The 26,822-nt window shown below is 43.4% G+C and overlaps 2 pseudogenes across 2 annotated transcripts; both read left to right on the plus strand.

Moving 5' to 3' along the window:
• Window positions 1–14,725: 14,725 nt before the first annotated feature.
• On the plus strand, window positions 14,726–17,059 carry LOC307219542 (protocadherin alpha-5 pseudogene; annotated as a pseudogene). The gene has a single exon. The product of its transcript is annotated as a protocadherin alpha-5 pseudogene (transcript).
• Window positions 17,060–21,565: 4,506 nt separating this feature from the next.
• Window positions 21,566–26,254, plus strand: LOC307219543 (protocadherin alpha-8 pseudogene; annotated as a pseudogene). The gene is made up of 2 exons: window positions 21,566–23,923; window positions 26,192–26,254. The product of its transcript is annotated as a protocadherin alpha-8 pseudogene (transcript).
• The last annotated feature ends 568 nt before the right edge of the window (window positions 26,255–26,822 follow it).

Raw genomic sequence — 26,822 nt, forward strand, 5'->3', positions numbered from 1 at the left:
GAGGATTCTTCACTGGGGACAGTCATAGCCTCAATCAGTGTCTCAGACAGGGATTCTGGGGTCAATGGACAAGTGACCTGCTCTCTGTGGCCCACTGTCCTTCCTTTCAAGCTGGTATCTACCTATAGGAATTACTACTCACTGGTGTTGTCTGAATCCCTGGACCGTGAAGAGGTGTCTGAATACAGACTGGTGGTGACAGCCCAAGACCAAGGGACTCCATCACTGTCAGCTAGCAGCAGCCTTGTGGTGCCCATTGGTGATGTGAATGACAATGCACCTACCTTTTCTCAGCCCTCCTACACTGTCTTTGTGAAAGAGAATAATCCACCTGGTGCTCACATCTTCACAGTGTCTGCCTTAGACCCAGACTTAGGTGAGAATGCCCTTGTCAGCTACTGGCTGGATGAGAAGCTTTGGTCATTGTCAAGCTACATCTCGGTGCACTCGGAGAGTGGAAAGGTCTATGCTTTGCAGCCCTTGGACTATGAGGAGGTGAAGATGCTGGAGTTCCAGGTGAGAGCCAAGGATGCTGGGTTTCCCCCTTTATGTGGCAACGTCACAATACAAGTTTTTGTGGTGGATGAGAATGACAATGTGCCTGCGGTATCTAGGCCAGAAGAGGTGTCCCTTGCTCTGCTGGTAGCCCCTGTCTTGGCGGGACATGTGGTGGGCAAGGTCCATGCCCTGGATGCTGACTCAGGCTATAATGCATGGCTGCGCTATGAACTGCATGAGGCAACCAGAGGCCCTTGGCGTGTGGGGCTGTACAGTGGTGAAATTAGTACAACACGCGCCCTGGATGAGATGGAGGGCAGCAGCAGCCAGAGTGTTCTAGTGGTTGTGAAGGACCACGGCAAGCCAGCACTGTCCACTACAGCCACATTGAGTGTGTCATTTGTGGCAAGCACTCAGGTAATCCATAGAGATGCTCACCTTCCTAGAATGGGAGGGAGTCCAAAGCCATCGGTGGACAATGTCAACATCTACCTGATTGTTGCTATCTGCTCAGTATCCAGCTTGTTCCTGCTTGTGATTATAGTATACATGGCTCTGCGATGTCAGTGTCAACCCAAGGAGCCTGTGATGTATGGCCCTGGCACAGCCACACTGGTTTGTGCCAGTGAGGTAGGCAGCTGGTCCTATTCAAATCGCCACAGCCACATCCTGGCAGCTGCGAGTGGGGAGCCTGGTGCCAAGAATGATCTGATGGTTTTCAGTCCTGGTATTCCTTCCATTGTGGAGAATGGGAAGCAGCAGGATCTGCTCTGTGCAACGGTTAGTGCCCTTTCTGAACTATTTTATTATGTATATTTGTGTTATAATATTTGTGTATATAATTTTCATCTGCTTTATTTTTAAAATAAATAATTACAAGTTGCCCCCAAGACATTTTAATGGATTTTAATGGTTTATAATATCTTTTGGGCTTCTCTTTTGGTCTAATAGCAATGATACAAACATTTATGCACTATAATAAGAGGTATGAAAGAAGCATAAGACTTCCTTTATGAGGTTTTCATGAATCTGGTTTTTATCTTTTGCCCCCTTCAGATGGGACAGTATCAGACTCTTTTTCATGGCCTAACAAAATAGCAAAAATGAAAGAAAAAAAATCATTTCCTGTAGTATTGTGAAAATGACTTTTGATGTTTTCTCAGTGCATGAGCATTCTACCTGGCCAATAAAATAGTGAGGGAGAATTCAGTTTTAATTCCCCTTTTTGTTTTAACCTCTCTCTCTCTTTTTTTTTTAAAAAAAAAACATTTATTACTTTTAAATACTACAAAAAAGGAAAGAAAAAAGAAAAAAAGACAATACAATGCAATATAAAAAATTACACAACACTAACACAATAAACAAAACAAAACAAAACAAAAACAGTTTAACACACATCATACAATTTCAATATCTTATCTTTCATTCACTTGTTTCAATGACCTCCTCACACCTCCCTTTTTGTATTCCACTTCTATTAATTGTTTCAGCAATTCCTTTCCATCTTCCTCTATTTTCTGTCCTATAATTACCTTAACATATTCTAACCTTATTTTTCCTTTAATACTCTAGTAATCTATTTATACCTAATTCTTTATAACATTTCTACTAAAGCCATATAACTTCATTCCAACATTTTTCTAACATTCATTAATTTTACAGTATTTCTATAGTCTTTAAACTTTTTCCAATCTTCTTCCACCGACTCTTCTCCCTGGTCTCGGATTCTGCCAGTCATTTCCGCCAGTTCCATATAGTCCATCAACCTGGTGATCTTCTGTCCGATGCTCTTAGCTCTTTTCCAAGTCCCTTCTGCAGATCTTCTTCGTATTTATACAAAAACTTTACTTTGTCTTCTACTGATCTTATTTTTATTTTCCTTCCTTTGAAGCTGAAGAATAGACCTTGGGGAAACTTCCACCTAAAGATGATTTTATTCCTTCTCAGCAGGGCAACCAAATCTCCATAGTTAGACCTAAGATCCAAAAGGTATTTCGGGACGTCTTTAAAAATTTCCACTCTTGGCTGTTGTACTTCTAGGTTCTTCTGGTAGTGCCAACAGTCTCTTATTCTGTTCTTCTCTTTCCCCCCTCCTCTTCCAAATCTGAAGGCTCTCACAGTTTTAATCTCTTCTTGACCCAAATCCAAGTCCCCAAAATCAGCAAATTCCTGTGTGAAGAAGTCTATCAAACTTTCCTTCTCCAATTCAGGTAGGGCTCTGATCCTCAAATTCGTCTATTTTTCTTTAAATTCAATCATAGCAAGCGTCGACTTATGGTCATCAAGTTGCCTCTGTAAGGCTGGGACTCTCTCTCTCTCTCCAATTGTGTTACTTTACATTCAGCAGCAACGGCTTTCTCCCTAGCTTCCTCCGCAGTCTGCCATATCAAAGTAGATTCCTGTATCAATTTCTGGATTGTTTCTGTATTGATATTCACCTTTTGTCCCAGATTATTTATACTTTCTGTATTTTAATAGTTGCAGCGTCCACTTTCGCATTTATCACGTCTGTTTTCTTGTTAAGCTGTTCCAGTGAATCATTTATCTTACTTAATGCAACCGCTAAGGCCTCTTCTGTCGACATTCCTCTTGATTTTGAATATACTGTTACAAAAGCAATAGCAGAAGAAGCAGGGGGGGCCTGATATTGAGGTTCTCCTAGATTGCTGCCAAGTCCTCCCAGACCTTAATGTTTTTTCAGGAATTGACTAGTCAGTATTTTCCTTTCCATTTGCCATAACACTTAACCGATTCAAGGTCAGTCCCAGAGTCTCACAGCTTTTTATCTTGCAGCTGGAAATTCCCCCAGCCCAGCTCTTGTAACAGTTTCAAAGGCTTCCTCTAGGGGGAAACAGTTTCTATTTATATTAGTCAGTATGTCCTCTTTTAAACACGGCTCAAACAATGAAGTTAGTTTCAATTTTCAGTTACTTTTACTCCTTTTTAAAAGCAGATGGAGACAGTAGAAACAATGTATTTCTCTTATTAGCTAGCTGTCAACGAACGTTCTAATCACTGTCAGTGAGCCTTCCAAAAAACGTCAGTCCTGCTAGCAGCCCGTTTCCAGGGTCTGAGCGGCGGTATTTTAACTCTCTTTGCTCTCTCCCGCAGGCATATTCAGTTCACAGCTCCCCCCCCTTCTCCTGCCTCCAAGGGGGGGGGGGGGTTAATGTTCTTTACTGATGGAAATTTGGTCCTTTACAATAGGCTTTCCAAGGCTTCAGCTTGCAGCCTCAATGCTTCAGTCTATTTACAAAAGGGGAAGGCGGACTTCCTGTATTGAACCTCCCCGTTACGATACCAAATTAAACTTTTAGAAATGCAATTCTCCCGCTTCAGCTCTACTCACGGGTAATTACTTTAAAATCAAATTGTCCACAGGAAAAAGTTAGCGCTCTCCGGCAACAGCTGTTGGATGGATCTGCACTCAAGCTGAAGTCTCAGCTTTCTGGTTATTGTCATGTAGGGAAAAATCTCTCAGTCCCCTGAGAGAAATGTGGGAGCACCATGATATATTTTCCTTTATTCTGTGCAACCGTTTTGGCACAACATAACATATGCTGCTTCCAGGCAGTTTTCCCAGCTCCCCAAGCTTGGTGTGAAAATCAGAAAAGTCAGCCACTGATTTATAAGGACTCAAGCCTTATCCACACTTAGCCTTTCTTCACTCTTGCCATGCACAAGTCCATGCTTAAAAACTGTGTCCAAGCATTTGTTTTGCCCTGGAGCTTTCCTCATGAAAGCCCGCCCTTTAGCGCTCAGTAGTAGCAAATGTCAATTCAGGTTTTCTGTGGATTGCCATTTGCTGTGATTGAGCTTTAAAGAGCAGGTTTTTGCAGGGAAAGCTCTGAAGTTAAAAAAGTGGGGGACACTCAGGCAAAGAGCTTTAAAGTGTGGACTGTGCCTGGAAAGAGCAGAGGATAAACCCTCAGACACAAGCCAACTAAGCAGTTATTAATCACAGAACCTGGCTGAATTAGACAAATGGTATTCAGGGTGAATAATGGAAGAGCTGTTCCCCAATTATGTTATTCTAGGAATGTGTGCTTGAATGAAATTGGTGTGGTCAATGATGTGGTTCCTTCCCACACAAATGCTTCATGGAAACAGGTCCCACACCTCTGGTGCTAAGTATGAATGAGCCCAAGATTTTTTCTCTCCAAGTAACACAGAGCAGAACACTGCAGACAATTTGCAGAATACCCATCTCCACAATCTAGGGCAAATAAAACTAATGCCCTAAAATGGACCGAAGCAGCTCTGAAACAGCTATCCTGCCAGAGCAAACTACTACTACCCTACTACACATGTCAATGCCATCACTGAACATGCATCAAAATACCCAAGGCCAGCAACCCTTTTAAAGGAAAGCTGGATGGCTAATAAGTTAAAATGCCGTGTAAAATTTACTTAATTGAAAGAGTTCTGTGAAATCAGTTATAACATACATTATAACATAATGCCTAAGGTCAGATGACAAGTACACAATCTTTTCAGTGTTTAAAAGTTCAATCACACGGTGTCGCTGTTTGGTAAAAAATAGTGTCAGAGGACTGGAAAAGTCAGCTCCTCCTTCCTTTGTGCAGAGATCTGCAGCAAGTAATGAACCATCATGACTGCTCAACATAGGAACAGAAATGAACATTTAAGGTAGACACACATCAATTTCTATCTATTTGTACTCCTGAAAGAAACAAGACTGTGGATTCCTCTGTGCTCCGGATGCATTTTTAAAAATGGATGTTTGGAAACCAGGCTCCTTGGTGGGGCTGAGGCTGCTGCAGCTGGTCCTTCTTCACACAGCCTGGGAGATGGGGAGCGGCCAGCTCCATTATTCTGTGCCGGAGGAATCCCAGCATGGCACCTTTGTGGGCCGTATTGCCCAGGATCTGGGACTGGAGATGGATGAGCTGGTGCCTCGGATGTTCAGGATGGAGTCTGCAGATCATAGGAACTATTTTGAGGTAAATGTTCAGAATGGCATTTTGTTTGTTAACTCCCGGATAGACAGGGAGGAGCTGTGTGGCAAGAGCCCTTTGTGTGCTGTTCACCTGGAGGTGATTGTGGACAAACCTTTGAGGGTCTTCCATGTAGAGGTGGAAATCAAGGATATAAATGACAATGCCCCCACTTTCTCTGTAAATATAGTAAATCTTTTTATATCAGAATCAACAGCATATGGTTCTCGCTTCTCTCTACAAAGTGCTTCAGATGCAGATATTGGTAAAAATGCCCTTATTGCATACAGTATCAGCTCAAATGAATACTTTGCTCTGGGCACTCAGGATAAGCAAGCTAAAAGCCCTCTACCAGAGCTTGTTTTAAAAAGGACTTTGGACAGAGAGGACATCTCTCTGCACCATTTACTGCTTACAGCAACAGATGGGGGTCAACCAGAACTCACAGGAACAGTACAGCTAGTGATAACTGTGCTGGATGTTAATGATAACAGACCTGTCTTTAATCAGTCAGTTTATGAAGTGAGTTTACTAGAAAGTTCAGCTATTGGGACTCTTGTTGCAAAGTTACAAGCAACAGATCTTGATGAGGGCATTAACAAGGAGCTTACTTATTGCTTTAAAACATCTTTACCCACAACTATTCAAACAATGTTTGAGATTGATGAGAATACAGGGGAGATCAGGCTAAAAGGAAAATTAGACTTTGAAGAAGTGAATTTATATGAAATTCAAATACAAGCCATTGACAAGGGACATGCACCAATGGAAGGAGACTGCAAACTTTTGATAGAAGTTTTGGATGTTAATGACAATAGCCCTGAGATGTCACTGAAGTCTCTATCCATGCCAGTTGCAGAGGACTCCCCACCAGGGACAGTGGTGGCTCTGATCAGCATCTCAGACAGGGACTCTGGGGCTAATGGGCAAGTGAGCTGCTCTGTGACGCCCTCCCACTTACCCTTCAAGCTATTGTCCACTTTCAAGAATTACTACTCTCTGGTGGTGGCTGAGCCCCTGGACCGGGAGCGGGAAGCAGAATACAAGCTGGTAGTGACTGCCCAGGATCAAGGGACTCCATCACTATCAACCAGCAACACCCTGGTGGTACCCATTGGCGACGTGAATGACAACGCTCCTGCTTTTCCTCAGTCTTCCTACACAGTCTTTGTGAAAGAGAATAATCCACCTGGTGCTCACATCTTCACTGTGTCTGCCTCGGACCCAGATGTGGCTGAGAACAGCCTGATCAGCTACTGGCTGGACGAGAAGCTCTGGCCCCTGTCGAGCTACATCTCGGTGCACTCAGAGAGTGGGAAGCTCTATGCTCTTCAGCCCTTGGACTATGAGGAGGTGAAGCTGCTGGAGTTCCAAGTGAGGGCCAAGGATGCTGGGCTGCCCTCCCTGTGTGGCAATGTGACGGTGCAAGTCTTTGTGGTGGATGAGAACGACAATGTGCCAGCTGTGACTGTACCAGTAGAGGAGGCTCCCACGCTGCTGGTGGTTCCCCTGACAGCTGGGCATGTGGTGGGCAAGATCCGTGCCCTGGATGCTGACTCCGGCTACAACGCATGGCTGCGTTATGAGATGCATGAGGGGTCCAGTAGGCTTTGGCGGGTGGGACTGTACAGTGGTGAGATCAGTACAACACGTGCCCTGGAAGAGGCAGAGGGCAGCAGCAGTCATAGTTTGCTGGTTGTGGTGAAGGACCATGGGAAGCCCGCTTTGTCAGCCACTGCCACGCTGAGTATTTCGTTGGTGGCCAGTGTCCAAGCCCTCCCAGCTGATGCCCGCCTTCCCAGAAGGGGAGGGAGCCCTAATCCCCTGGCGGATAACATGAACATCTACCTCATCATAGCCATCTGTGCAGTATCCAGCTTGTTCCTGCTGGCCATCATTGCATATATGGCCCTGCGGTGCCATTGCCAGCCTAAGGAGGCCATGGTGTATGGTCCTGGAACAGCCACGCTGGTGTGTGCCAGTGAGGTGGGCAGCTGGTCCTATTCAAATCGTCACAGTCACATCTTGGGGGGCGTGACAGGAGACTCCAATGCCAAAAGCGACCTCATGGTTTTCAGCCCCAACATACCTGTTTTTGCAGAGACTGGACAGGTAGGGAATACAAAGGAGCTGGTCCCAGATTCTTCTGGACAGGTGAGTCTCTGATGTTCTTAGAATTGCTTTTATGGTAGGACAGTTTTTCTGTTAATATGTCCACAATATGCATATAATGTAAATATCAGATCACCCAGTGGAAATTTTTAAAACATTTTTTTTTCATTATATTTTCTATGACGTGTACCATTACCTGATGCCTTTAAAGCATAAAGATTTTAAAATATATGAAGGTAATGCACTTGATCACATAAAATAATTTTTCCTAACTATAAAACAATTAACAGTGGTCAACTGGATCTAATTGTGCTGAAGGGTGTGAAATTTCCATGGTGTGGAAATAGAAAAGGTGATGCAAGGCTTCTGAAAGACACATGAACACCTAAATCAACTAAATTGGTTACAACAATAGACATTATCTATGCAGAAATATCAACATTAATAAATGATTACATCAAAAAAACAAAGATCTTTAGAAAAAATATTGTTATATTCACTGTTTGAGCGGCAAGAAATTTCAGGGGTCCCAGCACATACCATGTACTTGGTTTCCTCAGAATGAAGGTAAGTGGAGATGGTGGCATCTGTGTGATATAATGTTCTGTACAGTGGTGTCCAAATGTTTTTCAAAGAGGGCCAGATTTGTTGTTGACCTTTTTAAAGGATCGAACTTGTTGAGCTTTTTTTTAGGGTTGATGTTGCTGAGGTTTTACCCCAAGAAGGATTTTACCCCAAGAAATAAGTTGTCACAGGGGCCGGATTAGGCCCCCGAAATGGACTTTAAACATGCCTGGTTTCCTCCTACAGTATGTGTGGGCTGAGCGTGACATGGAAGACCTCACAGCATTAACACTAGTTACAGATAGGTAGCCGTGTTGGTCTGCCATAGTCAAAACAAAATAAAAAAATTCCTTCCAGTAGCACCTTAAAGACCAGCTAAGTTAGTTCTTGGTATGAGCTTTCGTGTGCATGCACACTTCTTCAGATACACACTTCTACAGCATTAACACTGTAACAGATCCTGCTCATCCCTTAGGTTCTGCCCACCCCTGTCATAGTTTTGGATTGAGCACAGAGAGCAAGTCAGGACTTTGCATCTTCTCTGCAGATGATACTGGCCAAGGCATATTGTTTTTTTACACTCATAGAAGACATCAGCTCCAGCCAGGGAAGGAGGGGGGAAGCCAGCCTCACTTTAGCCCACTTCTGGAAGCACCTCTAGCTAGCAGTTTCTGTGGCAACCAAATGCTTGTATCTCATGCAAAGAGATACAAAACAGACTTGGCTAGAGTAATTAACTTAACAAAGAGACTGGTTTGACCTCTGTTCCAAACAGAATCCTATCTTACAGTGGTGAAACTACAGGGTTGGAGGGGGACTGAAAAATGGCATGCAGAACAACCCCTTCCATGTTATAACACTAAAATACAAGGAAAAGAAAAAGCAACTTGGCTTTGTATTTAACAAAAACATTCAGCATGATCCTGCCTCTTCCCCATATACAAAGAGTGGTGTGCAAAGGTGTTCTGAATAGCAAAGTGTCATATTCTTTCCCTGCAATAATTGGCCTTCTGTGGCCTGTAGTTCCAGCCATTCATGATGAAATCAGGTACAGCTATAGAGAACTTGACATCCATCATTAATTGCTTATCACCCCCCCAAAAAAAGTTTGATTTGGTGCAGCTTTTATTTTATTTTATTTTATTTTATTTAACAGAATTTATATGCCTTTTAATCATCAAAACCTATAAATGGGCTGCATAAAAGGTTGACAGTTTAAGAGGCTGAAAAAGATAGAGTTTGGAAAGAAATAACACTTCCTCACTGTATCAATGAGCGCTGAAACAGGTTATTCCAACTAGCACAGGGGGATCAGTTCAAAAAGAAGAGTCACTAGGTTGAATTCAACTAAGCCCTACTTTGTATAGACCCATTGAAATTAATGAACCTAAGTTAGTCATGTCTTAATAATTTAATAGGTCTTCTCTGAGTAGGACTGGCATTGAATGTGACCCATTCATTCCTGACACATTTGGAGTCTCTGAACTAATCATGATGTAGAGAAAGCAAACAGGATCAGCAAATGAAGAATTTTAATTGAGTTTGAAAGGGAATCCAGGAATACCACAGAGAGCCACAGAACATGGCCAGTGTGCATGGCGCTGTGCTGACATGCAATGTCTGTGCTTTGTTCTTTTTCCTGTCTGAGGATGTATAAAACTTGCAGCAAGTGCAAGCTGGTATTGCTGCTGGAAGAGAAAGTGCAAGGGCTGAGACATGCCCACCCAATCTTTGGCTCCTCATGGAAAATGAATGATTTCTAGCTGGAACACAGGAAATACTTTCAAAAGGACAAAAGGAAGGATCAATTTCTAAGGAAGAGGAAGAAAACCAGATGCAGGAGGTGGGCACATGGAAGAATGTCACACAGGATCAAGATAATCAAGAAGCCTTGTGTCTTTTGGAGCTGTGGAATTGATTCCAGGAACTGCCCATAGAAATCATTTAACAAAGTTCCCCATGATATTCTTGTTAGGAAACTGGTAAATGTGGTTTGATGATGTTACTGGGTGAGTTTGTAGCTGGTTGAAAAACTGTATCCCAAGAGTGCTCATCAATGACTCCTTGCTAACCTGGAGACAAGTTGGGTGTCACAGGGACTACCTTAGGCCCAGTGTCGCTAAATATATTTATAAATGTCTTGGACAAAGAAGTCAAGGGAATCAAGGTGATACCAAACTGGGTGGAGTAGTTAGTACTTTAGAAGACAGAGACTGGATCAGAGATGATCTTGATAGGGTGGAGAATTGGGCCGAAGCAAACAAAATTAGTTTCAAAAGAAATAACTGTAAAGTTCTGCATTTAGGTAGGAATAATATAGGATGGGTGCTGTTTGATATGTGAGCAATACATGTGAAAGGATCTAAGGGTTTCAGTAGACCACAAGTTAGGCATAAGTCATAATGTAGTTAAGAAGACTGATGCACCAAAGTATACTGTTCAGATCACAAGATGTAACGACACTCTATTCTGCTTTAGTCAGATTTCATCTAGAGTTCTCTGTCCAGTTCTGGGCATTGTAATTCAAGAAGGATATTGACTGACTAGAATGTGTTCATGGAAAGTGACAAAGACTTGGAGACTAAGTCCTATGAGGAAAGGAGTTGGGTGTGTTTAGCCTGGAGAAAAGATTTATGATAGTCATTCTGAAATATTTGAAGGGCTGACACTTTTAGAGTATGGAGTAAATGTGTGTGTTTTTTGTCCTAGAAGGTAGGATATGAATGAAAGAGCCTATGTAGCAAGAAAAAATGTTTAGACCAAAAGTTAGGAAGAACTTCCTGATTGCATGAGCTGTTTAACAATGGAACACACTGTCTCAATAGGTGTTAGGCTTTCATTCATTAGAGGATTTTAAGTAGAAGCTAAATAGCCACCCATCAGGGGTACTGTAGTGGCAGGCTCCTGCATTAGCAGGAGGATAGTGTTTTCGAGGTTACCAGCATGAGTCTGACCAAGCTGCGGGCGGCAGTGGAGGACGGGAGTGCCTGGCGTTCTCTGGTCCATGGGGTCACGAAGAGTCGGACACGACTAAACGACTAAACAACAACAAAACTACCGGTAGATAATCTCCAATGAACTTTCTTACTCTATCATTCTATGATACTCAAACGATGTGGGAAAAGTTCAACTTTTCAGTGCCTCCACCAGGTTATTTTCCTGCATAGACCTGCCTATTGTGAACAGATTCCTTCTATTATAGAGTCATCCTATTTTTCTTATTCTAAAAGCAAGATTTCTATACAGTTTTATATATATAGAAAATCTTAAGTGGTTTACATACATAATAGTAAAAAAATGTTCATTTAAAAAATAGCAATGATACAGACTTCTTCAAGCAATGGTCCAGATGATTATCCTTCTTCTCGCTTTCTTCTGTTTACCTTAACCTCGGCAAAATCTCTTTGAGTCACTATTATTGGACATGAAGTTTTTCATCTTTGAGAGAAATGGAGAACTGAAGAGATGTTGGTTCTGGAGCAGCGTCCCATCTCATACAAAATTGCTTGCTGGCTTTGTTAATGTTAATAATAATAATAATAATAATAATAATAATAATAATAATAATACCCAGTCCATCTGACTGGGTTGTCCCAGCCACTCCGAGTGGCTTCCAACTGATATAAAAAAACATAATAAAACATCAAACATTAAAAACTTCCTTCCCTGCTGACCTCCTGTTGGAATGAGTGGACTTACAAGGACTGCCCTTCTGCTTAGGTTGTGAGATTTACCATCTGCTATGGGGTCCAGCAGAGGAATAACAAGGAACCCAAAGGCAAGACAGACAAGGTCCAGAAACAACATGAAGGCATTGTTCCAACCAGCATTAATTGCCAGTCTTTGCAAATCACACAGCGTAGAGCAAGCAGAAAACCCACCAAACTCCTCTCTCCACTTATTTGGCTGACAGGCCCAAACCATAAGAATTCCTACTTAATCCTTGTATGACCAGCCATTCCCAACATGGATGGATGGACACAGATATGTGGGATGGTGGGATCTGGGTTTACATAGCTCTTTCCAGGCTCCACCCTCAAAATGTGGCAGGTTTTTACATATTGCCTCCATCATGTCCTGCTCCCATCCAGGACTGAACTCAATGGTCCCTCACAGCTTTAAGAGACAGACTGTTTCCCACCCCTATCAGCAACAAGAAGATGAACAGATTCAGCTGCTTTTCTAAGTCATTGTAAGACAACTTCCTTTGAATAAAAGAGTTCAACTTGAAATAAAGGACACTGTATTTTCCTATGTAGCTGTGGTAGTACAGCACCTCTCCATTTATGGATGCTTCCTCCATATTTGGTTGTATGTATGTGAAGGATGATTTGAGTTAAGAAACTCTATTGTTGGAGGATGTTAGCCAAGCGATCTCATTCAAAGTGTGTTTGTAACTTCATCTGGTATCAAAGTGACATGCTTTCAAAAATGGGTGGGGTGAGTGAGATGTCGGTAATAATTAATGAGATTTAGGCTGCGTTCTTATGCACACTTACTTTGGAGTAAGCCCCAGTGAACAATAGGTGTGTTCATTGCATTGCACAGTATGTACTCTCCTGATTTGAAACAGATAACCAAGCTGGATTGCCTGAGGTATACTTCCTTCAGAATTGTTGAGCCTCCTAGGTTTAGAGAGAATAAATGTGGTTTGCCTTCGTCTGTAAAACATTCCTCTCAATGTCTCCTGAATGTTGTTAACTTAGAGTGCATGGGAAGATGACATTTTATTTCCCCCCCAAAATATTTTGTTTTTAAAATGTTTTTTAATTTTTTTTTGTTAGTGCTATCCCATTTTTTTTTTTTTTGTTTCACCCATGCAGTGGTGTACCTAGGCTCCCTTGCGCCCTTGGCAAGGAGCTGTATGGCACACACAAACACAGCTGTCCCTTGTGCCCTTGGCAATATGTCTTGGCACCTCCAAAGCCAGAAAAGACTATAGACCAGAAACTCAAAAAGTTTGCTTCCTGTCGCCTTTCATGCTCCGCCAGTGACTTCCTCCATGGCCATTGGGGTTGGGTCTGGTCTGCTCTCCTCCCCCCCTCTCCTCCGCCTCTGTGGGTCTATCTGTCTGCCTCCCTCCATCTGCTTTCCCTCCTGGCCACTCCAAGCCAGAGGGTCCCCCTGGATGTGTGCAGGGAGCCCAACCTTGCCATCCCCTAGGTATACCCCTGTACCTATATTATGAAACAGAATTATACACTGACAGGGGGATCCTGCTAGTTCTTGAGTTTATTTTGACTGCAGCATTGGGACATGGCAACTTAAAGGGGGCAACACACACTAACGGGGGGGAGGATGGATTTTATATATTCATTAGAAAATCCATCCAAATTCTTCCCCTTGTAGTGTTATAGTAGGTTTATATAGGTGCACTCATGAAATTAATTTGGGATTGGCAGTGTTCACAGCGTCCCCTAAAACATAGATGAATGCACACATCTGTATGCTAACAATTCCGTATTTTGTGAAAGTCTTAAAAAAAATTCCCCCTCACTTTTGGAGAATCACAGTTACATAGAAAGATAGCTTTCTTTTAACTTGGCAAAATACAGTATATGATTTCTGTAAAGCAGATGGTTCTAAGAATCCTTAAACCCACCCAAGGCAATGAAATTGAAATTATAAGATGAAAGCCATACAAAAATCTGAAAAGGGAAGGTATCCTTGGTCTTTAGGGACCTACCTGTCTGAGCTATTCATGTCTGAACACTACCCACATTCAAGCAGGACACAGTTTACTTGAATGGTGAGACACCCCATGCTCAGAAACATATGGGCGTGTATAGAAATAGGAATAATGAAGTGGGGAGAAATAAGTTGCAGCCTCCTTCGATCTTCTGCCTCAAAATTGCCCAGCTTTCCTCTCACTTTTTGTGGTCATTAGTGTATAATTTTGTTCCTAGTTCCTTATTTGCAGTTGATTTATCAACAGTTCAGCTGAGATTTTCACTAACTAAAGTGGAAAAACAACCCCTAGAGGGAAAGCCCTTTATTTTCAAATTCCAGTAGACAATGTATCATATTCCCATCAACACTTTCCCTTGCATTAAAATGCTGAAACCAAAACTAATTTCAAGATTTCGCTATTAAGTTGTAAACCACGCAATAATTGAATCTTGTTGTTTGTAACTATGATTTTAAAAGTTGGAGACTATCAAAATCATAGAACTGAAATGGCAACAATTACCAGCAAATGAAAAGATACATGCAGAATATAATAAACATATCTTTCAAGTAAACTTTTATGCTTTTCCAAGAAGGCCTTCTCATATAAGGCAACTGTACTTCCCCATCTAGTCGCACGATGTCGCTCTCTGCTTAAATATCTTGCTAAGAATAAAGGGTGTACACAAGGCTCTTCCCCTTCTTTGTCATCAGATATCTTTCTGTGCTTGCAAATGGATGGATGAGCAAAATGGATACTATGGAGCTGGATTAAATTTTTAAAAAATATATTTTATAAAGCTGTGACATGAAGTAATATATAAAATATATGAAATATTTCTGAAATGGTTGCTCTATGGGGAGACTGTTCTTCAGTGGGGAGAAGGCAGCTGCTGCAGCTGATTTTGCTTCACACAGCCTGGTTGATGGGGAGCGGCCAGCTTCATTATTCCGTGCCTGAGGAATCCCAGCATGGCACCTTTGTGGGCCGCATCGCCCAGGATCTGGGGCTGGAGGTGGAGGAGCTCATGCCCAGGATGTTCCGGATGGAGTCCCAAGGAGATGGGGACTATTTCAAGGTAAATGAGCAGAATGGGATTTTGTTTGTTAATTCTCGGATAGACAGGGAGGAGCTGTGTGGTAAAAACCCGATATGCAGCATTCACCTGGAGGTGATTGTGGATAAACCCCTGACTGTCTTCCATGTAGAAGTGGAGATTGCGGACATAAATGACAATGCCCCTGTTTTCTCAGTCAGAGAGCAGAATTTAGCAGTCTTAGAATCAAGAGTGCAAGGTTCCCATTTCCCAATAGAAGAAGCTTCTGATGCAGACATTGGTAGCAATGGCCAAGTAAACTACAAGCTCAGCCCCAATGAATATTTTTCTGTGGAAGAGATAAAGAATTATGAGCACAGCAAGTCTTTGGTTCTGACATTAAAAAGACCACTGGATCGTGAAGTATCTGCAGAGCATCACCTGCTCCTTTCAGCATCAGATAGTGGGCAGCCAGCACTTACTGGCACAGTCCTACTGATCATCACTGTGGTCGATGTCAATGACAATGCACCTACCTTTAACCAATCAGTTTACAAAACTGAATTATTGGAAAACTCTGCAATGGGAACATTAGTTATTAAACTGGAGGCAAGCGATTTGGATGAGGGAATTAATAAAGAGATTTCCTATTCATTTAGCAACCTTGTTGCTCCAAGTATAAAGGAAATGTTTAGCATAGATCCGTACAATGGAGAACTTAGAGTGAAAGGAATGGTGGATTTTGAAGAGAGTACAGCATATGATATTCAAATTGAAGCAACAGATAGAGGTGCTTACCCTGTGCCTGGACATTGCAAAGTTCTCATTAAGGTTTTGGATGTGAATGACAATAGCCCTGAGATGTCACTGAAGTCACTATCTGTGCCAGTTGCAGAGGACTCCCCACCAGGGACAGTGGTGGCTCTGATCAGCATCTCAGACAGAGACTCTGGGGCTAATGGGCAAGTGAGCTGCTCTGTGACGCCCTCCCACTTACCCTTCAAGCTATTGTCCACTTTCAAGAATTACTACTCTCTGGTGGTGGCTGAGCCCCTGGACCGGGAGCGGGAAGCAGAATACAAGCTGGTAGTGACTGCCCAGGATCAAGGGACTCCATCACTATCAACCAGCAGTACCCTGGCGGTACCCATTGGCGACGTGAATGACAACGCTCCTGCTTTTTCTCAGTCTTCCTACACAGTCTTTGTGAAAGAGAACAACCCACCAGGTGCTCACATCTTCACTGTGTCTGCCTCGGACCCAGATGTGGCTGAGAACAGCCTGATCAGCTACTGGCTGGACGAAAAGCCCTGGCCCCTGTCGAGCTACATCTCGGTGCACTCAGAGAGTGGGAAGCTCTATGCTCTTCAGCCCTTGGACTATGAGGAGGTGAAGCTGCTGGAGTTCCAAGTGAGGGCCAAGGATGCTGGGCTGCCCTCCCTGTGTGGCAATGTGACGGTGCAAGTCTTTGTGGTGGATGAGAACGACAATGTGCCAGCTGTGACTGTACCAGTAGAGGAGGCTCCCACGCTGCTGGTGGTTCCCCTGACAGCTGGGCATGTGGTGGGCAAGATCCGTGCCCTGGATGCTGACTCCGGCTACAACGCATGGCTGCGTTATGAGATGCATGAGGGGTCCAGTAGGCTTTGGCGGGTGGGACTGTACAGTGGTGAGATCAGTACAACACGTGCCCTGGAAGACGCAGAGGGCAGCAGCAGTCATAGTTTGCTGGTTGTGGTGAAGGACCATGGGAAGCCCGCTTTGTCAGCCACTGCCACGCTGAGTATTTCGTTGGTGGCCAGTGTCCAAGCCCTCCCAGCTGATGCCCGCCTTCCCAGAAGGGGAGGGAGCCCCATTCCCCTTGCAGATAACATCAACATCTACCTCATCATAGCCATCTGTGCAGTGTCCAGCTTGTTCCTGCTGGCCATCATTGCGTATATTGCCCTGCGGTGCCATTGCCAGCCTAAGGAGGCCATGGTGTATGGTCCTGGAACAGCCACGCTGGTGTGTGCCAGTGAGGTGGGCAGCTGGTCCTATTCAAATCGTCACAGTCACATCCTGGGTGTGACAGGAGACTCCAATGCCAAAAGCGACCTCATGGTTTTCAGCCCCAACATACCTGCTTATGCAGAAAATGGAAAACCGCAGGATCTGCTCTGTGCAACGGTTAGTAACCCCTCTTTTATTTCATATAGTTTGTTCAGAACATTTGTGCAATAACAGGAATACATTGTAATCACATTTTAATGTTTCCAAGGTCCATATGAACCCCATTAAGAAGTATGCCACTGATATTCCAAATATTGGTTAAGGATTTTGTATTTGTATTTGGTCAGAAAGCAACACCTTTCAAATGATGCTTGACTTGTACCTGGTTATTTGGAAGATTGTTGTTGTTGTTCTGTTGTTTAGTCGTGTCCGACTCTTCATGACCCCATGGACCAGAGCACACCAGGCACTTCTGTCTTCCACTGCCTCCCACAATTTGGTCAAACTCATGTTATTAGCTTTGAGGACACTGTCCAACCATCTTGTCCTCTGTCATCCCCTTCTCCTTGTGCCCTCAATCTTTCCCAACACCAGGGTCTTTTCCATGAAGTCTTCTTTTCTCATGAGGTGGCCAAAGTATTGGAGCCTCAGCTGTAATCTTGCCTTTTTCAGTTGCTTGTTTTTTGATGAATATCCTCTGTCAGGAGCAAGACAAAGAGATCTGTTCCTTCCTCTGCATTTGGCTCGGAATGTAACATGAGAATTCTTTTCTTAGTTCCTTAATCTAAAAAGAATATTGCAGAGTTGGGGAAAGTTAGGAAAATTGCAACCAAAGTGATCAAGGGGATGGAGCAACTCCCTTATAAGGAAATGTTGCAGCATTTGGAACTTTTTAGTTCAGAGTAAAGGTGAGTAAGAGGAGACATGATAGAATATAAAATAGTGTATAACATATGCATGGCATGGAGAAAGTGGAGAGAGAAAAGTTATAAGAATAACGGCGGACGACAGGAGGTTGGATGCAGGTGAGCTGTGCAGAAGCACACTGGCAAGCATGCTCCAAGACAAGCTGCCAGCTAGCTCTGTAGAGGCTCCTTTTATTAGCACAATATGCAAAACCAGTCAGATACATTTTGGACTGTGACCTTTACACATCTTCCAATCCCGAGATTGAGGGGTGGTACAAAGTTATTTTGGCACCTGTTTCCACCGCGTCATTTTCCCCTTGAACAATGGATGATGAAGGAGACAAAGGTCACAGACAGGGCATGGCAGAGCACTAAGAGAGCTAAGGTTAGATAGAGGGCATGATGTTCAGACAGCTGTGGCTTTGTCTGTGGGTGGAAGTGTGCTCCACACCCAGCGGTCATTCCTTCAAAAGTTTTTCTCCCTCTCATATCACTGGAACTGGTGGAGGTTGGAAGATTTAGGAGAGATAACAGAAAGTACTTTTTCACACAGCACATAGTCAAGCTGGGGAATCCACTCCGCCAGGAGGCAGGGATGGCCATCAACCTAGGTGGCTTTAAAAGAAGATGGGGCAAATTCAAGGAGGAGACGGCTGTTGATAACTGCTAGTCATGATGGCTCAGGGGATGCGGGTGGTGCTGTGGGTTAAACACGGAGCCTAGAACTTGCCGATCGGAAGGTAGGCGGTTCGAATCCCCGCGACGGGGTGAGCTCCCGTTGTTCGGTCCCTGCTCCTGTCAACCTAGCAGTTTGAAAGCACCTCACAGTGCAAGTAGATAAATAGGGACCGCTCTCCGGCGGGAAGGTAAATGGCGTTTCCGTGTGCTGCTCTGGTTCACCAGAAGTGGCTTAGTCACGCTGGCCACGTGACCCGGAAGCTGTCTGCGGACAAGTGCCGGCTCCCGGCCTATAGAGCGAGATGAGCGTGCAACCCCAGAGTCGGTCACGACTGGACCTGATGGTCAGGGGTCCCTTTACCTTTACTAGTCATGATGGCTATCCTGTGCATCCAGTGTCAGAGGCTTCTGAATACCTGTTGTGGGTTCCTGGTCTTTATTTTATTTTTCATTTGTAGTTGTGGGGAGGATGTTGCTAGTACTTTCCCACCCTTACTAAGTTCTGGATACCTGGAGTTGAGTGTTGGCATGTGCGCCATTTGTTTAGTTGTTTAGGGAACTTCTTTATTTGTAGAAATTCAAGTTTTCAAATATTCCAGATTTCCAGTCAAAAGAATTTTAAAGAATATTTGTGGGTGTCCCTCCAAGCCAGAAAATGTGAGGTCATTTCTGGGCATGTAGGCAGGTATTGTTTTTCTGTGAATAGCGCCTTTTAATTTTTTTTAAAAAATTGGGAAATACAATGCTGTAAAAAGATTTGCACAAAAGGTTAGTTAAAAAATTTGTTGCTCCACGTCAGGCAAGGTTGCACTTCTTTTGTCATTCGTTTTCCTGCATCCCATAACTGGAAGGACAACTTTTATTTTTAATGCTCCCTCCCCTCCCCCCCCCCCGTCTATAATTATTTGGGGTGATGAAAAATAAATAAACAATTCAAGGCAGCGCTTGCTTCCGGAGGGAGGCTGCTGGAGGTAAGCACAAGTGCTGCCAGAAAAGAAATGAAAATTGGACACAGGGGAAGGGGAAGAATTAAAGTGAAGGATTGATCCACTCACAGGAAGAACCCTGATGCAAAGCATCCATTACCCAAAGTGCAGTGGTTTGGGGGAATTTACTCAATTATCTCTGGATTGGGGAAATCTGAATTTAGAAGGTAAAATGTGTGAGATCACAGTTCTTTGCTTGGACAACATGTGGATGGAGTTAAATTAATGAGAACACAAGCAGCTTCAAATCCAAATTATGCTCTAGTGTGGACGAGGCCAACTGTAGACCTGAGATTCTGTCTGCGTACGTACCATAGCTTTATATTCAAAGCCTCAAAGCATCCTGGCAACTGTAGTTTGTTAAGGGTGCTGGGACTTGTAGCTTTAAAGGCATGGTGTGTATTCCATCTGACTGGAGACATAACCATTACACCTCTTAATGAAACCTACCCAACCCTGGTTTGGGGGACCAGATGAACAGACTGCCTTTATCAATATTATCCGCAGTTAGGGACAAATTAACAGTCAGTGCAGGCTTTTCAGCACAGGTGTAATATGTGTTGTAATGTGTGTAATATGTAACGTTTTCCTCTGCACTAAGCCCTATAGGTAGGTCAGGAACCACCGTGACTCTGTGTCCCCAGTAGCCAATTCATGGAGCTGGTCCAGGAATCAGGACCTGCACTTTTAATTTGTTCATAGGTTATCTAGAATTAGGTGTGAACAGTGAGGTCGTCAGTTTGCTAATGATACCAAATTGTTCATCAGAGGGTTAAAACAAGGAGGGATTTCACTTTTCTCTGAAAGTATTTCTTCTAACTGGGTGAATGAGAATAAAGAGCCAAATGCAGTTCAATGTAAGCAAGTGGAAATCAATGCACATTGAGGCAACCCCTTCTCCGCACTTATGCTTATGGCATCTAACCTGGCAGTTACAGACCAAGAACGAGACCTTGGGATGATAGTGGACAGTGTGATGGAAGGTGCACAGCGGCTGTGAAAAATGTGAATTGCAAGCAATTGCAAATAAAATTTCAAACCTTCTAAAATATCCCACCAAGGAGTTCAAGGTAGCACACCTTGTTCTGCCCCTTTCCATATTATCCTCACAACAACACTGTGAAGTTGGTTGAGCCAGTGAGGATGATGGCTGACTGGAGATTTGAACCTGGGTCTCCCAGCTTCTTGCCTGACACTCTAACCACTGCACCACACTGCCATCATCATCATCATTAGTCATTTTCCTCACAAAAGTGACTATAAGCAAAAACAAATATAAACAGCAAAACCAATTACAACAAACACAGCCAATAAAAAAAACCCTAACCAACACATCTATACCAATAAAAGACAGGTCTTACACTAAGAGGGGCCACATGCACTGGAAACCCTACAAATTAAGGGCCCAAAGTCCAGATAAAAAGGAAAGTTTTTGCCTGGCACCTAAAAATAAAGAGAGCACCAGGCAAGTATCCCTAGGGAGAACGTTTCATAAATGGGGAGCCACCACAGAAAAGGCCTGTTTTTGTGTTGCTACACTTCAGAACTCCTGTGGGGGGGCATATGAAGAAGGGCCTCAGAGAATGATCACAGGGTTTGGATCAGTTCATGTGGGGATTGATGGTCCTTGAGGTATTGGAGTGCTGAGCCACATAAGACTTTATAGATCAAAACCAGCATTTTGAATTGAGCCTGGAAACTACCGGTAATTAGTAGCGGGTACAGTCATGCTGGAATTGGTGTTACATATTTAGACTGCCCTGCCCTGGTGAATAATCTGGGAAGATAAACACTGTATAATCTATTAACAAAATAATGAGGTTGATTAAAAATTATTTAATAATTAAAATATCAGAAGAGTCTGTAAACCTGGAAAAACAATTTTGGAAGCCCTGCTAAACCACTGTGCTTGCGAATTCAGACACATGGTGTCACTCTTGCCTACAAAATCTCTTCAGGAAACCTAAGGGGATTTGCTGCCCTGCCCTCAGATGGAAAGCAAATCATTTGATGCAAGAATCCGGAGGAAAACCCCAGATACCATCAAAATATAACAGACAAAGCAGATTCCAGATTTTCAAGAGCAATTTTCATTAACCAAAGGATGAATTCATAGCATCAGGAAACCTCACATTCTGGCCATCATTCTGAGAAACCACAGATCAATGGAGATGGAGAGAAGGCAGCTGCTGCAGCTGATGGTGCTTCACACAGCCTGCTTGATGGGGAGCGGCCAGCTCCATTATTCCGTTCCTGAGGAATCCCAGCATGGCACCTTTGTGGGCCGCATTGCCCAGGATCTGGGGCTGGAGGTGGAGGAGCTGGTGCCTCGGATGTTCCGGATGGTTTCCAAAGGACAGGAGGACTATTTTGAGGTAAATGTACAGAATGGTGTTTTGTTTGTGAATTCCCGAATTGACAGGGAGCAGCTGTGTGCTCAGAGTCCCATTTGCATCATTCATCTAGAGATGATTGTGGACAAGCCCCTCAGGATCTTCCATGCAGAGGTGGAGATCAGGGACATAAATGACAATGCCCCCATTTTCCCAGTAAATGAACACCAACTATTTATTTTGGAATCTAGGCTGCTGGGCTCCTATTTTCCACTAGAGGGAGCTTCAGATGCTGATATTGGTTCAAATGGTCTGCTTACCTACATCCTTAGTCCAAATGATCATTTTCAGCTACGTGAAGAAAAGCATGGAGATCTCAGTAAATCTTTAGCACTTGTGCTATACAATGCCCTGGATCGAGAAAAAATCTCTGTACATCATTTATTGCTTACTGCCACTGATGGGGGACAACCAGAGCTAACTGGTTCAGTGCAGCTGAAAATAACTATACTAGATGTAAATGATAATGTACCAATGTTTAACCAGTCTGTGTATGAGGTGCATCTGCTGGAAAACATCACAGAGGGAACATCAGTCATTACTTTGACTGCTTATGACTTGGATGAAGGAACAAATAAAGAAATACTGTATTCGTTTAGCAATATGATGCCTCCCCATTTAAGGCAGGTTTTTTCCATAGATTCTAACACAGGTGAAATCAAAACCAAAGGAAAGATAGACTTTGAAGATATTAACTTATTTGAATTGCAAGTGGAAGCTGCTGATCAAGGGTCCTACTCTTTGGTTGGACACTGCAAAGTTCTGATCCAAGTTTTGGATGTGAATGACAATGCTCCAGAACTGTCTGTGACATCCATGTCTGTGCCAGTGCCTGAGGACTCCCCACTGGGGACAGTGGTGGCCCTGATGAGTATATCGGACAGTGATGCAGGCATCAATGCTCAAGTTAGTTGCTCCCTGTGGCCACATGGACTTCCCTTCAGGCTGATATCCACCTTTAAGAATTACTACTCACTGGTGTTGTCTGAATCCCTGGACCGCGAGGAGGTGGCTGAATACAGACTGGTGGTGACAGCCCAAGACCAAGGGACTCCATCATTGTCAGCTAGCAGCAGCTTGGTGGTGCTCATCGGTGATGTGAATGACAATGCACCTGCTTTTCCTCAGCCCTCCTACACTGTCTTTGTGAAGGAGAACAACCCACCAGGTGCTCACATCTTCACGGTGTCTGCCTCAGACTCAGATGTGGCTGAAAACGCCCTGGTTAGCTACTGGCTGGATGACAAGCTCTGGCCCCTGTCGAGCTACATCTCGGTGCACTCAGAGAGTGGGAAGCTCTATGCTCTTCAGCCCTTGGACTATGAGGAGGTGAAGCTGCTGGAGTTCCAAGTGAGGGCCAAGGATGCTGGACTGCCCTCCCTGTGTGGCAATGTGACGGTGCAAGTCTTTGTGGTGGATGAGAATGATAATGCACCTGAAGTTTCCAAGGCAGCAGAGGCCCCCATCCTGCTGGTAGTTCCTGTTACTGCAGGACATATGGTGGGCAAGATCCATGCCCTGGATGCTGACTCGGGCTACAATGCCTGGTTGCACTATGAGCTGCATGAAGGAAGTAGTAGCTCCTGGCGTGTGGGGCTGTACAGTGGTGAGATTAGTACTACACATGCGCTGGATGAGACAGAGGGGGTAGGCAATAGCATGATTCTGTTGGTGCTGGTGAAGGATCATGGCAAGCCTGTACAGTCAACCACAGCTACGTTGAGTATTTCCCTGGTGGCAAGCACCCAGGCAGCTCAAGCTGATGCCCACCTCTCCAGAATGGGAGGGAGCCTAAAGCCTCTGGTGGACACTACAAACATTTACCTGATCATTGCCATCTGCTCAGTGTCCAGCTTGTTCCTGCTTGCCATCGTTGTGTATGTGGCTCTGCGATGCCAGTCTCAGCTCGAGGACAGTTCCAGGTATGGACCTGGCACAGCCACACTAGTGTGCGCCAGTGAAGTGGGTAGCTGGTCATATTCACAACGTCATAGTCGCAACCTGGGATGTGTGGCTGGGGAAGCTGGTATCAAGAATGACCTCATGGTTTTCAGTCCCAATATTCCTGTCTTTGCTGTGAACACAGGAGTAGGAAATGCAAAGGAGCTTGTTCCAAATTTATCTGGAGAGGTGAGTCACATGGAAGCCTTAAGAATCTTTGTAACTGATGCTCTTGTATTCCTTTCTCGTTTGAATGCATGGCATTATACTATAGGACACCATATACAGAGACAATGGGGCATGATTGCTCTGTGCACTTCTATATATTTATCTGTTCTCTTTCTTAATTGAATTTCTTGCCTATCCTTCCACCCGGGCTCAAGACAGGTACAATTTTGCTTACAATAAAAAAGGTATAAAAGGTATAAAAAAGTATAAAATTCATTCCATACTTACAATATTTGTAAGAATATTACAGCGCAGTAGGAGGTGTGGAGGAGGAATTCACTCTTCCCTTACTTTGAGAAGTGAAGGGATCTGTCTAGTTGACGTCCTTAGCTGTTTGAAGCTTTCCCTGAGGACAAGGTATTTTGGATATGTAGGCTTAAATCTCTTTAATTGTGATGTAGCTTTGCAGGAAAGGGTGTAGGAAGCTTGGTTAGATGCCTGTGTCCTATGATGTACCCTAGTCTCGAGGAAGCTCTGACATGCATGTGTTTCAATGCATTGGTTCCTTTCAAATTGCTATCACTGTGGAAATCCCTGACTTTTCTGTGAACTCTGGTCAAGTTTTCATTTTTTTTAAAAAAATTATATTTATTAACATTTTAAAGACTATAAAAGAAAGACAACAAAAGAAAGAATTTTTTTTTCAAGTTTTCAAAAATTTCAAGTGGTCAAGTTTTCAATGGTGGCGCTTGGGTTAAACCACAGAGCCTAGGACTTGCCGATCAGAAGGTCAGCGGTTCAGATCCCCGTGACGGGGGTGAGCTCCTGTTGTTCGGTCTCAGCTCCTGCCAACCTAGCAGTTTGAAAGCACGTCAAAGTGCAAGTAGATAAATAGGTACCGCTCCAGCGGGAAGGTAAACGGTGTTTCCGTGTGCTGCTCTGGTTCGCCAGAAGCGGCTTAGTCATGCTGGCCACATGACCTGGAAGCTGTACTCCGGCTCCCTCGGCCAATAAAGCGAGATGAGTGCCGCAACCCCAGAGTCGGCCATGACTGGACCTAATGGTCAGGGGTCCCTTTACCTTTACCTATCCTGCATTAACAATTAGTCATTATTGACACTTTTTAAAATGAAAAACTATTTGGCGGGACCTACTCTTGGGTAGGATCATGATGATGACATAGCAGCAACAATCTTAGAAGTGGCTTCAGATGTCCATTCAGCCACAAATTGCACAAGGTAGCCTAGGCCCACTCATTATCATTCAGCCTAATCTGTATGATAAGAGGTGACACAACCATATGTATTACGACCTGGGCTTCAAGATTCCAGTGTGATAAGAACAAGATAGGAGAAAGTAATCCTGAAAATATTTGCAAAGGTAGTTTTTGCAAGAGCATCGTTTTTTTGTTACCCATTCGTAAAAATAAGGTGGAATTACAGTAATGGTGGGCTTTCAGGCAAAACAGGAATAATTTGGGCTCAGAACAAGTGAGAAAATGTCTTTTTATAATGTGTGATTAGTATCATGTATCTTAATTTTATTTGTAATGACAAAGTAAAACCAGATGATAAGAACAGTTTGGAATTACATGACCAAACGGCTGCATTTCTGCATCCATTTGTTTAACCAATGTCCTTGTTGAAAACCATTACAGCAATTGGGCCATCACTATCCCTTAGCCTGTTCTACGTCACAGGGTTGTTGTGCAAATAATGAGCAGGGAAACTTCTGCTCTGAGCTACTTGGAGGGCAGGTTGCATAGAATCATAGTAAACCAAACGAACCCAAGAGAACAGAGCTCTTCAACTTCAAAATCCAGATATGCTATTCAATTTGTCAGCATGCCCGCTTCCCTGAAAAATCCCAACAACTCATTGTTCTCATAAAGATTCCTTTTAATATTCTTTAGAATAAAGAACTCCTCAGGCCTTTAAAGGCTGACAGATTGAGGAAGAAATTAATTTCTCTGGATCGAACCACTTCACTGTTTGAATTAGAGCTCCATGAATAAAGTATGCACTGAAACTTATGATTGTTCGCCCTTAACTATTCAAATAGCACCATCAGTGTGCATGGTATTTTATAGAGTGAAAGAGGATATGTCTGTGCTCCGAGGAACTTAAAATCTAAAGCTTGGCATAAAGGAAGCATAATCAGATAGACCCAAATGAAACAGTGCAAGACTGGCTTGGGCATATGTAGGTAGGTTATCTTGTGACTTCCAACAATCATGACTCATCATTTGTGACACTTTTTGTTCTTCCTTTTTCTTTGTTGACATGGCAGAGGGATTTTGCTCAGCACTCAGGCTGTCAGCACTGTGACAGTGGCCTGGCCTTCATTGTATAGGGTGATGGGAGGACTGTGGACTGGTGACAAGATAAACTTGCCAGTGAGGATGGCCCCTTTGGCCCCTTGTGAAAACATAGTGAAGGAAAAATGGCCAAGAAACAAAAATAAGAGTTTCTAAAATGAGTAGAACACTTCTAACAATGTGGGTAACCCAGTACAAAACTCTAGGGGAGCCAAACAATTTTGATTTAATTTTGGCCAATTAAGTCAACATGTATTCTCTACCTAGGCTTTATTTCTTTAAAAAAATACTGTGGTGTGGTTACGAGACACTAAGTTTTCAAGGAAAAAATATTACAATACAATATCAGCAAAATGCAAACGAATTCTACTTTATTATAGTGCCAGAAAAATAGGGAAAACAAGAAGGAAGGAACATTTGTATGCCACTAATACTGATTTGTCACAAGATGTCGCTATCCACTGAAAATCAAAACGCTCTTTTGGTACAAAGATCAAAGCCCCTCCCAGCAATTCAGAAAGAACAAGACCATCAGAGGACAGAATGGATGCAACAGCGTAACAACTGACTGATTCCCAGCCTTTAATGCCATCACGAAAGAGT

The sequence above is a fragment of the Podarcis cretensis genome (genome assembly GCF_951804945.1).
Source record: "Podarcis cretensis genome assembly, chromosome: 7".
Classification (NCBI taxonomy): Eukaryota; Metazoa; Chordata; class Lepidosauria; order Squamata; family Lacertidae; genus Podarcis; species Podarcis cretensis.